This window comes from Thermobia domestica, chromosome 10 (assembly GCF_964235325.1).
Source record: "Thermobia domestica chromosome 10, izTheDome1.hap1.1, whole genome shotgun sequence".
NCBI lineage: Eukaryota > Metazoa > Arthropoda > Insecta > Zygentoma > Lepismatidae > Thermobia > Thermobia domestica.
The window spans coordinates 258,175,852-258,188,990 of record NC_137463.1 but is presented as its reverse complement, the minus strand read 5'-3'; positions in this window follow the sequence as shown (position 1 = coordinate 258,188,990).

The window sequence follows — 13,139 nt, the reverse complement described above, 5'->3', positions numbered from 1 at the left end:
CTTATTTGTGAATTAAAATAATTTACCTCTAAATTTTCCCTTAAAAAAAGAAAAAGAAAAAGAAAAGATGATGCTCCCGTACTCTTAATCTACGCCTTACCTATTTTCGTAATACAATTTTTAATGTGATAGGTTTTGATTAAAATCACAAAATGCACATTAATGTTCACTAAACATGAACGATTTTCTTTTTAATGAAACCAAGCCATAAGGATATTACAAACTAAAGTTTTGATGTGAATGCGATATCAGCCGTAAGAACTCCAACCATCACAAAATTCAAGACAGCAGCGAAAAACAATCGTCCTTTGAATTGATCTTTGGCTATTTTGGTTCGAAAGAAGACATCTGTCAGAATAATAGTACTAATAATATAGAACAGGAGTCCAACGGATAAAACCACCAAAATCTCTCCTGCGTGAACTTCCTCCCCCAACATCATTCCAACCATAAAGGCAAATGTTATGAAGGTAAAACCAATAAACGTTCCTGATGGGACGTGACATCGACGACCGTCACATTCACACGGGGAGTCCAAATACAACAAGGTACACAATATGGAGAGCATCATTTCACAGAATTTGAAGAGGAAAACTTTCTGGGCAACCGAATCCATATTTCTTTTATCCCCCAAAATCCTCTGTTGTCGTTCAAAAGTGAGTGTTGATAGATAAGCAAGAGAAAATTCACGTTGGATACTAACACGTCTCATGTAAGGATGGTCAGACAAACTTAATGTTTATCTAAATGCTAATAAACAAAAAGTCATTTCTTATTGTTTGCTTCAATATTTATGTTAAAATATTACCATAGGTACGTGTTTTATTTTCTAGAAACAAGAATGGATTAACATTACATTATCATAATGGATAGAAAGTGCTTTAGGTATCTATTGTTTTAACGTGATACATTACAGTAATTCTCGTTAGGTCCCATAGTTTTGGAGCTATGAACCTTTAAAGTTAATTTTTTGAAGTTTTCGGCAGCCTATAACTCCGAAAGGAAGCATTTGTGCACTAAGGTTGGTCTATACTTTTTGTCTTATCTTGGTGTGAGGAATCACCTCCCAAACGTTGTCGGTGTTGTTTTGAAACATCCTGTATAGTATAAAAGGTTACAGCTGCTCTTCCCGCTAAAACTGTGGAGACTGTGGCGCCGCCACTCAAGGGAGTTGAGTAGTACTAACGATTAAAAACAAGAACCAATCAAATCATTCAGAACGCGTTAGTCTGATAGAACAAGCCAATGATATACTTAACTACTGGCAGTAGCAGACGATGCAGTTAGTTACAACTCTAGCCGGTAGTGTCGCAGAGTCGCTTTCATTGCATGATGGGAACGATTTGGATTTCCATTAAGAAATAGGGAGTGATTCATCAGGGTAATCAGAGGTGACGAGTAAGGCTGTTCGGGAGATGTACATATTTTGAGTATGCAATATTAGTTTCTTCCATTTTGAAAATCACTCAAAAGTGGGTTGCTCTTCTTTCTCCATTTGCAGTTGGCTAAGAAACTTTTTTTAATTGCTTACTAGTTCATTCTGGAAATGCGGTTGTTTTTTCACTTATTTGTACTGATGGATGAAGGCGTAGTAACATCTTTACATGGCTGAAGATAGTTCTACAAGGATATTATTTAAATGTTTTACTTTTTACTGTGATAACGGTTTGTAGATGATAAGGTGCTTGTTGCAGAATCTAAAGAGAAAATGAATAAGATGTTAGAAAACTTCAGGAAGGATTGTGAAGACTATGGAATGAAAATAAATGTTAGGAAGTCAAAAGCCATGGTGATTGGAACTAAGGGGTCGGTGTCAAATACAGAAGTAGGAGGAGAGAAAATAGAACTGGTGACTAGTTTTCGATACCTAAGTAGTATTATTAGTGATGATATGAAATGTGAACCTGAAATAAAAGCAAGAATAGGAATGGCGAAAGAAACCTTTAGGAGGAAGAAAGTAATATTTTGTGGGACCTTGAATAAAGAGTTGAAACAAAGACTCAAAAAGTATTTTGTGTGGAGTATTGTGCTGTATGATTCAAAAACATGGACATTATGCAAAAATGATGAAAAATTACTGAAAGCTTTCGAAATGTGGGTGTGGAGGGAAATGGACAGAATTAGCTGGGTCGAGCGGAAAGCGGATGAGAGAGTGATAGAAATGGTAGGGGAGAAAAGAGCGATTTTAGATATTACTAAGAAGAGGAAGAGAAACTGGTTGGGACACTGGCTAAGAAGGGCCTGTATCATTAGGGATGTGCTAGAGGATATAGTGGAAAGAATGAGAGGGAGAAGGCAAAGGGACGATATGAAAACAGAAAAATCGTACGTGTATACGAAGAGGTTAGCGGAAGACCGTGGAACATGATAGTTTCTCAGTTGCACTGCTTGACCTGCCAATAATGGCAATTACTTATGGTGATGATGATGATGATTTTACTGTGAAATCTTTGTTTTAATGTTAGAAATGCACCTTTTAAAAATACCAGGTTTCCATAAACAATACATTTTTGTAATTGTACGTACAATATGCACTGACGTTCTGCGTCACAGCAGAGACTTGTTGTGGGTAACGAGCGATACGATGACAAGAGAATTTTACCACCTAACATGGGTTTGGAACAGACAACATTTTACGAAAGAAGGGGCTCCTTTCGGGTTCAAGTTTTTCTATGCAGAATAAGAAATTCTCTGGCAATTTGTCCTCTTATACCAAGTACACATATTCATGGAAGGTACGCACCTCCGGTGCTTGGGGTCCCTGGTTTGATCCCAGCTCGCACCGTGTGGACTTTGTGGTGGACAAACACCGTGCTCGTGGGTTTTCTCGGGGTTCTCCCGTTTCCTTCCACTTCCTTCATTCCACCATTTCACTCATCTCTCATCACCACCGTCTCCTTTAGCCTAAGCGGCATAATCGTTGGACATAAAAATTAAAGATTTCATTTCATTTCATTTTCATTGGATGTACGGTTCCTTAAAAAAATATTTCTTTTGACTTCGAAGTCCCACGACTATGAACCAAAGTTAAGGAAACAGTGATGATGAGATTAATAATAATGTTGGATGACCAAAGTGGGATCAAACGAGAGAACTTCGGGAAAATCCATGCGCATGGTGTTTATTCGACACAAAAGCCACTTGGCGGGAACTGGGATTGCAGAAGCCAGAGATAAACGCTCTTCCCTGAGTTATTGCGGTCACTACACATTTTCTCCCTAAGTGCTCGGTTATCTATGCGTTTTTATGATTCATGTGTACGCTTGGAATACGCTGACCATGTATTTAAATGTGGATGGCTAATAACAATGCACTGCAAACGCGAAAGTAATAAAAACCGCGCAGAATACGTCGGCTCGAGCGTATTTGGTGCGTTTCGGAACAACAGACTCCAGCTGATTTAAATCAGTAACATATATATAAAGGAAGAGTAAAAAAGGAAAGACGTGTTGCCAGTGAAATTTGTCGTGCAGTAGTCTTTGTGTATTGATGGGATGCACTTTAAATCGGCGTTTGCGTCGGCATCTTTTTTATTTACATAAGAAGAAACTGGAGCTAAGAGCAATACTTCTTTGATAAAATTCATGTCTTGTCACAACAAACCAACTAAAACAGATTATTCTGATTCTATCCTTCCGGAGCGGGAAGTAAAAAAAAGCATGGAAACCCTGACTGGCTCACAGTATGATTTATCTATAACTCTGACGAAAATAAAATTACAGAGTAGCCACCTAGGTCACGTTTGCTGCTGGAGGTAACACATCGGAAACGCATCCTTATGTAGCCATAGCCTAATCATGTCTCACCTATTGTTTTGAAGTCAATCCTAGGAGTACGTCCGCGTACTTTGCTGTGCTAGCGTTTTGTGAACTTACTCTAATATTTAACTACTAAAATGATTAAATCAAAGCATACCATGATTCTGTTTGTTATTATTGTGATTTATTGCATGATTTCCGGCCAGTATATCAGTTAGAAGGACAGTGCATTCAGAATACAAGTATGTCTGCACTTTGGCATTTCAAAATGTGGTAACCTTCAGGTGTGCACCCAGAAATGTTTGCTAGGTGGGCTCGAAAGTATTTTTGAGGAGTCCAATATGTCAATGTAATATTGAACACGTCTTATATTGCACCCAAAAAGACGATAAGTAACTGTCAACTACTGCCATCCATATTTTTAGAAAAAATGATAGAATTAGATTATTTTTATAAGAAAAGAAAGAGTACAGATAAAGTGTAAAATCAAACTTTTAGCCTACATCAATTATTTCTCTGTTAACCAATTATAGCTCTGTTAAGAAAGTGTACAAATGTTAGTCGAGTTATGAAATTTTGGGGGGATTCCGGAACCGGTGGACCCCCTCGTGGGTGTGCCTTTGACCCTAGGCAACCCCATCCAAATATTTACAAGAAAGGACTGTTCTATCATAGAAAAGTGCAAAAGAATATTACAGAACACAGACTCCAAACCAATGAGATTCTATGAATAAGCATACTTATTTGACACCCTGTACTTCTCTCCATGTTCTTTTCGCCAGTGATACAAATCAATTCATTTTATTATTTATTATTTCATTTCAGACTGTGTTGCATATTTCGCAGCATAATTTCCCACCTTTGTGTGTATGCCGCAATCTTGCTACTGGGATGATGGATGTTGTAGTGACTACGATACCTGATCTGATAAGCTAATGATGGACACATATGGGCCACACCCTTTGGAGTCCCAGCGCTTTGGGAACAGCAGGAACAACCAGAAGATTTAAAAGAAGAGAGAGAGAGAGAAATAGCGTAACCTGTGATACTGCGGAACTACCAGAACCAAAGGAATCACGAGAGAAATGAAATGAAATCTTTAATTTTTACGTCCCATGATTATGCCGGTTAGGCTAAAGGAGACGGTGATGATGAGAGATGAGTAAAATGTTGGAATGAAGAAAGTGGGAGAAAACGGGAGAACGCCGAGAAAACCCACGAGCACAGTGTTTGTCCACCACAAAGTCCACACGGCGCGAGCTGGGATCGAACTAGGGACCCCAAGCACCGGAGGTAGGAATCACGAGAGATAAACAGAGATAGCTTAATAATATGAAATTAAGCAAACAGCATACTAATGGTACACCACACATATTCTTAGATACTTGAGCTTGGTCTATAATTGGAGATCTTGATGTTCAGTCTTTATAAGATTTTTTAGGTCTGAATGAAGCTTTCAATTTCGAATGAAATCAAGGAGAAATCAATGTACGTAAAATGTTGGGGAATATTGGCTGGTTCCAGTGAATAACCGACTAAGTCGGGAAAAGTAAATTTTACAGGAGAGCAGTTTAAGGGTAAATTTTACAGCAGTTTCCTGGCTAATTTTGACGTAACCAAATGCTGTAACTTCCTCAATTTTATGAATTCGCCTTAGCCGCTTCTACACAATGTAGAACTCACCAAAAGAAGCTTATACCTGTAAAATCTCAATTAAAAAAAAAAAAAAAAAAAAAAAAAAGTTGACTTAGCCGGTTATTTACTGGAACGAGTCATATTAAGACCAGTTTTATATAACACTGCTCAACAAATCTTAAATCTGTTGCTATAATGCAAATAAATTGATTTTGGACTATGCGAAAGTATCGGAAATCTTATAGAGTGGCTGTGACCGTGTGCACGTCAGATTGCCGATAGGATAGGTATCAGAGCAAAAGCAGTACGAAATATCGAGAAATTGTTTTCTGCAAGCGATTCAGCAGTAGAGCGCTTATCTCTGGTGCGTGGGGTCCCTGGTTGGATCTACGATCTAATAAATTTGTGGTGGAGAACATCGTGTCTGTGGGTTTTCTCGGGATACTCCCGTTTCCTCCCTAATTTTCATTCCACCCTTTTTTCCATCATCATTCACTTGCTCTAATCATCGTCTCCCTTAGCCTAAGAGGGTATAATCGTGAGACGTTAAACAGAAATGTTTCATTTTTGAATCGATTCAGCGTCCCATAAATAAGTTTTATATCGTAGGTTAAGCTCTCAACTCAAACCGGGAACAGGTTGAAATTAAGGAACAGGTTTGAGAGTGTAAGTTCAGTGTCATTTAAAATATGTGCTGCTCTTTTTGGTTTCTGTCTCCTACCAGTTGGGGTTTCTTCGCGATCTACGGGATGAATTGAAGATATGTCTTCAAAAGGTGTTTTCTGAGGGAGAGAGGATGAACGTACAATATTAACGGGAAATGCAGGAATAGAAGATTGAGACAAGTCATTTGAGCAGCTAAGACTTGCAAAATCTCGAGGAAGGTGTTCTGAAAGAGTGCTGTCGTCTGATGGAGAGGGAGAAGCAGAATTTCGTTCGTTAGTTGAAGCAATACTAAAATCTGAAATAGCAAAAGCTTCGTCAGGGATGATATTATAGTACTCACGCCGAGTCGTGAAGCTTGACCTAGATCTACCGATTTCACCACCCAATAGAACGCGAGGATGTGTTCCGGTCGTCAACCCCCACCCATCAAATTTTGTCAGTGTCTTCTTTCGCGCTACACAGAAAACATCTCCCGAGAGTACAGTGTTGTCGAATTGGCGTCAAGTTCAGTTTTGTTAATTCTTTTTTGTTGCGTTATGTTTTCGTTGTTATTATTTGTGCTATTGTTACCATTTTAGAATAGTTGTTACAGTAGTTATTGTTGTACAATATTATTATTGGTAATTTTTAATTTTTATATATATATATATATATATATATACTCGTTTACTATGTCTTCAAAGTTTGGCAACATAGTTGCTGAATTTCAGCTGTCTGACGTTTCCCCAAGTGTGCGCTCGGGAAGCGGCTCCACGAATTGTACCGAAGTTTTCCGATGTGTTGGAGCTTAAGGAAAATATTTCTATGATTGGTTTAGAGCCCAAGCTTCACGACTCGGCGCGAGTACTATAGGATCGTAGGGCACCATCCCACATGCTTGGAAACCTGAAGTACCGTTTCTCTGTGTTGCAGCTTTATCCCAGACTTGACGATGCAAGATAGGAAATAGTGACCTGGATAGTTTTCTATGTGGATATGTTCGCTGACATTGTGACACAGCTCTGTGGGAACAACGCTTCAATGGACGAAAGAAGCTCTTTTCTAATGGCCACAAATAACGAGTGCGGTGACTGGGGAGGCAAAGCATGATAATATTATTTTCTGTTGCAAAGTTCAGCATATCAGGATTAGTGCAATGAGGCGAGTGACCGTTCAGAATGAGTAAGACTTTTCCTGGGGATTTGCGTGGCAGAAAGTGTTTTTTGCAACCAATTCATAAAGATTCAGAATTTGTATAGGCATGTTTTTTATTCATAACTGCTCTAGAACCATTAGAAAGAGCATCTTCCCACTCGGACCTCTTATTTTTCCTTCTCAAAATACATAACTTAGGCAGAAAATAGCCTTCTGCATTGGAACAAGCAATCAGTGAAATATTTTCAACTTTGTCTGCTGACGAAAGCACACTAACTTGTTTAGAACCTTTTGCTGCTACTATAGTTTCTGAGCAAGAATTTAATTGTAGTCCTATTTTATCACAATTAAAAATACTACCTGCTCTGTTGAATAAATCATGTTTCTCACAGATTTCTAAAAGAAATTTAAAATAATTTCCAACATTCTCACGATTCATAGCTTCTGCTCGATCGCTAGACAAATTCTGAAACTTTCTTCTTACTAACATAGGAAATCTCATGAAAGACTACAACCAATCGTATCCAGCCATTCCACTCCCTTTGTTAAAGTTATGCTTCACACCATAACGTTCAGCGAAGTTGTATGCTAGTGTTCGTATCTCTCATCTAGTTGGAGCAAATCCTGCATTTTGTAGTTTCTATATGCAGGAAAAGAGCAATTTTAAATATTCATGACCAAGACAACCTGGAAAAATATAAATACACAATGATCACACGATGTGTTATGGAATATGTATAGAAGTGTATGTGCATTGTATACGAAGGGATTTACTAATAACTAACTCTTATGGAACTCATAGCAGCTATATCAAACGTTCGCCCTTTCCGAACTTTAAAATAATACCGGGAGAATAACAGTTCTGTATAGTTTCTTTCTTGATATTAATCGCGAGGTTAGGAATTCGTGACTAGCCGAGCAAGAATTAAACTTGCATCTTTACCAGAGAAAATGTACACATGCATCTTTACCCGACATTGAAGTAGCAACTTTCCCAAACATCGGGAAATGATGCCAGCTAAATTTTCGCGCCAAAACTGCTACAAGCTATGCTGAGACTCACTTGCACTTTAAGAGTCTTCATCCCGGCAAAATTAAAATACCGCTAATTTTACAGTAATTATGTGATATCTTCAAATAGATAAAAGATAATTGAAATATGGAACAAGAGCGCCCTAAACAATATTATTTTGCGTGAGGTACCGTTATCACAAGTCACCTAGTGGCTTTCTGTTTTCAGATGTTTAGAAACGTGAAAATAAATGCCGATTTTCAAAATGACTCGAAATCGAAAGGAGATAAGTGAGTTGTGATAACGGTTTCTCATGTAAAATAATATTGTCTAGGGCGCTCTTGTTCCACATTTCGATTATCTTTTATCTATTTGAAGATATCACATAATTACTGTAAAATTAGCGGTATTTTAATTTCGCCGGGATGAAGACTCTTAACACTATAATCCTCTCTGTACAGCAACTACGTGTTTCGCGTCATTATTAATTGTATTACAAACTCATGCAGAAAATACGACTTATTCACAAACAAAAACATGTGTAAATTTATTGATAGTTTCTACATTTTACCATGAAACAAGTGCATAACATACTCATCGACGTGACTGACGATGTTCCTTCTTTCTTCTTGACCTCCGCTAACAGCCTGCGCAAGCTTGTGCCATATATTGTTAGTACGACGAAGTTATAGTAAAACTAGCATCTCTCCCCTATAGGCATCTCTACCCGAAGCACTCTGTGTTCAGTTAGTTGGCGAAACTCTTACACATTTATTATCTTTGAATAAACGTTGCTTTTCTCAGAGATTTGTATTTCTAGTTTAAACGATTTTTATCAGTAAAATTTTGTCATTAATAATTATTTTCCGAAGAATTAATTTGAAAAAAAAAAAGTTAAGATTAATACAGCTAATTATTTATCATGGCCATAGTTTCGGTCATTGGCGTAACTTAATTTAAATGCCGTATTCACTCAGCAATTCGAAACAGAAGCTCGAACATAAGGGCGGATGATGCCTTCCAGACACACCAAGATGTAGAAATGAAATTTATGATTGTGTCTGATGATAGTACACGTAGTAATTTGTTATGTGCGTTCTTTGAGGGTGAAAAGCCTTTGTCAGCGTAACGTAATTTAGGGGTAAGGAATTAATATGGAAGGGTGGTTTTGAAAGTAAAAGGAAAGAAAAAAAGCCAAACAAACCAAACCCTAGATCCCAAATTGTTTTATATCTATTGTCCTGTCAGGAAATAATGTTTTTGTCGTAGTGATTTGTTTGAAGAGTGAATTGTTGCATTTTTTTATTCATTAAATTTGTAAAATAAACATCTGTTAAAGGAGGTTTCTTTTCTCTAATAGAATACACCTGCATTAGTATTAGCTTAATTCATTTTTCCATCTGTATATTTGCTAGATTCTCCTATATTTCTACGACTTGTAGTTTGATTACACCGATTGTGTTTTGTTTTGCACCAGCGACTACACCTCTATAACGGCGTCCCCTACAACAATCTTTACCCACTGCATATTATTTATTTAGATGGGTTCTTACAGTTTATTTCGTTTGATGCGGGGGGGGGGGGGGGAGAAAAAATCAAGAATCTGATTTATATGTTGAACGGAATAGAGAACATAGTTTAAAATGTTATTTGTGGTCTATTCCTTCTTCGAGAGAAAAGAAAAGAGTTTAAAATAACAGCAGTTACCTGAAGGTTTCTGTTCTTATTAGCCTGACAACGATTCCTTGCATTTCTTGTTTTCACAAGTTCGACTATTTTGTCGAAAGAATTTTCAAAAGTTATAAAAATCACGTTAAACTATGCTGATAGTTAAAAAAAATCGAATTTCATGAGGTTTTTCTTTTAATTTCCAGGTTTTTCCGACTCTTTACAATATAAGTCGTATCTGAGTTTCAGTTTTCAGTTTAACGTCCCACGATTATGTCGTATAGGCTAAGGGAGACGATGATTAAGACAAATTAATGATGATAAAAGAATTTATGGAATGAGAAAGTTGGAGGAAAGGGGAGTACCCTGAGAAAACCCCCGGACATAATGTCCAGATACCTGAGTTGATTGAGGACTAGAAATCAAAACGAGCAAGTACTTGTGTTTCTTTATTGTTTCATCAGAGAAAGGACTCCGTTTCTGAACAACAGCTATGGTGAAAAGTGGATTCTTTACGTCACTGCATGTTATCATTGTCATTGGTTGGTAACACATGAACACACTCTCAAGCAACGAAAACCAGTGCTACATCAACAGATTATGCTCTGTTTTTCTTCTGCTGCTTGGAGTAACGTGCATTATAAACAATCGCCTTCTATCGAGACGATCAAGGCAACTGGTTACGGGTAATAATTCAGATACAGTTTGTGCATGACAAAGTGGAAAAATGGAATAGTTCAGCTTAACGTCCCACGTTATCCCTTTTTATGCTAAGAGAGACGATGATTAAGGCACGTGAATGATCATGGAAGATTTGGTGGAATGAGAAAGTGGAAGTACCCTGAGAAAACCCACGAACACCATGTTGTTCACTGCAAACGTTCTGGCCGGGGATCGAACCAGGGACTGCGGTTCTGAATCGCAAAGATACTTGAGATTAAGGTTAGTGTAAAGGGACAAGTTTTGCCGATAGATGTCGCTACAGTCTTCGTATCTCTCTCCCATGTATTTTTTACCTTTCACGAAAATTTACAATTTCTCTCATAAATTTCAACCTAGAGACTTCAAATTTTTAGAGAAGGAACTTCATAACCTATTAAAGGGAACAATCCATGCCGATTTTTTTATTTAGAATTTTCTTCACTGTTGAAACAGTTCCATTGTTAAAGTTTTGGGTATCCATTTCAACAATCCCTCCCACTAGTATCCAAGTTAGTTCGGAAAACTTTATAATGCTTCCCTCCTATTCTCCAAACACTTTACTGTCAGATTACCGTTCGTTCCATTCATTACATAGCTATAATCCTGAAATAACTTATTCGAATCCTTGACCAGGTGATACACACAATAGACAACTTCTTTGGTTCACACTTCTCTGAATTCTACAGAACCTTAAGTAGAACTAAGGATATCAATGACGTGAAAAAAGAAAAACATTCAGGAAGACGAAGAAAAATCTGTTATGCTGGTCCTTGAATAAAAAGATTAGAAAAAGATCAGCAGCGGATCTAGGCCAGGGTCGGGTGGGCCTAGGCCCCCAGTTTTTGAGTGACAAAATAATTGAATATATTATTTAGAGGGTCTATATAGTTTTGAAAGTTTATAGTAAACTCATAATATACCTATCATAGTTTGGGTTCTAACTGCTCCCCCAGTTTTTACAATCTGGATCCGCCACTGAAAAAGACTCATAAAACACTTCGTGTGAAGTACTGTACTCTACGGGGCAGAAGCATGGACATTACGCAAAAATTATTTAAAAAGACTAGAGGCTATCGACGAGCTTTTTGTCCACGAGCTTTCACGTCGAAAATGGCCTGAAACAAGGAGATGCGTTGTCGCCATTATTATTTAACTTCGTTCTGGAATACGCTATAAGGAAAATCAAAGATAGCAACCAGGGCCTACAGTTGAACGGTATTCACCATTTTATGGCATATGCTGATGTAAATTTAATAGAGGATGATAGGAGAACAATAGAAAGAAATGCAGAGATCTTATTAAACGCTTGCTGGGACATGGGTTTAGAAGTAAATGCAGAGAAAACTAAATACATGGAAGTGTTTTGGGACCGGAATACAGCAAATTATGGATGCGTTAGAATTAAATAATACTTTTGAAAAAATGCATAGTTTCAAATATCTAGGATCAATATTAACAGAGGAAAATCATATTCACGAAGAAATTAAATGTCGACTAAAAGCAGGGAATTCGTGTTACTATTCAGTTCAAAATCTCTTGTCGTCGCGAATTGTCTCGAGGAATTTGAAGCTTAAAATATACAAAACGATAAGCATGCCTGTTATTTTGTATGGCTGCGAAACATGGTCACTTACTCTCAGGGAAGAGCATAGACTGAAAGTATTTGAGAACAAGATCCTGAGACGAATATTCGGACCCAAGAGGAACGGGAATGGGGAATGGCGGAAACTTCATAACGAGGAACTACATAATTTATATGGTTTACCCAACATTGTTAGGGTCGTCAAGTCTAGGAGGCTTAGGTGGGCGGGTCATGTAGCTAGAATGGAAGAAAATAGAAACGCTTTCAAAGTCTTGACTGGAAGACCAATCGGAAAACGACCATTAGGAAGACCTAGGCGCAGATGGGAGGACAATATTAAGATGGATCTCGCAGAGATTGGAATACAAAGTAGAAACTGGATGCAGTTAGCTAAGGATAGAAGTCAGTGGAGAGCTTATGTGAACGCGGCATTCAATCTCTGGGTTCCATAGGCCATAGAGTTAGTTAGTTAGTTAGAGGCTTTCGAAATTTATGTGTGGAAAAGAATGGAGAGAACCAAATATTAATCGAACAGAACTTTTTTTTTTTTTTTTTTTTGCACAACGCTCTGAAATTTGCGGAACAAATCATAAAATTGCTAGAGTATCTTATTACACCCAAAAGTCTCTAGCGTTTCTTAAGGTAATTGCAGTATTTTCCTTTCCACGTACAAATCCACGTTTTCTGTCTCTTCACGATTGGAAAACTTCTGAACTGATTGAAAAGAATTTTGTAACATCATTATTGTTTGGGTTGACCTGAAATGTATATCTTAATGGGACAGGGGATTTAAATTCTTGATATTTTAAAATTCATTTCGATTCAAATACGCATTCTAAAGGGGGAGGGAAATAAGTTCAAGTATAACTTCAAATATTTTCCATAAGTCTATTATTTTCTTGCGAAGAATAGATATTTCGGTTAATCTAATATATAAAATTGAAAGTGACTATATTTGTGACTTTATGTCTCTTGAACTACC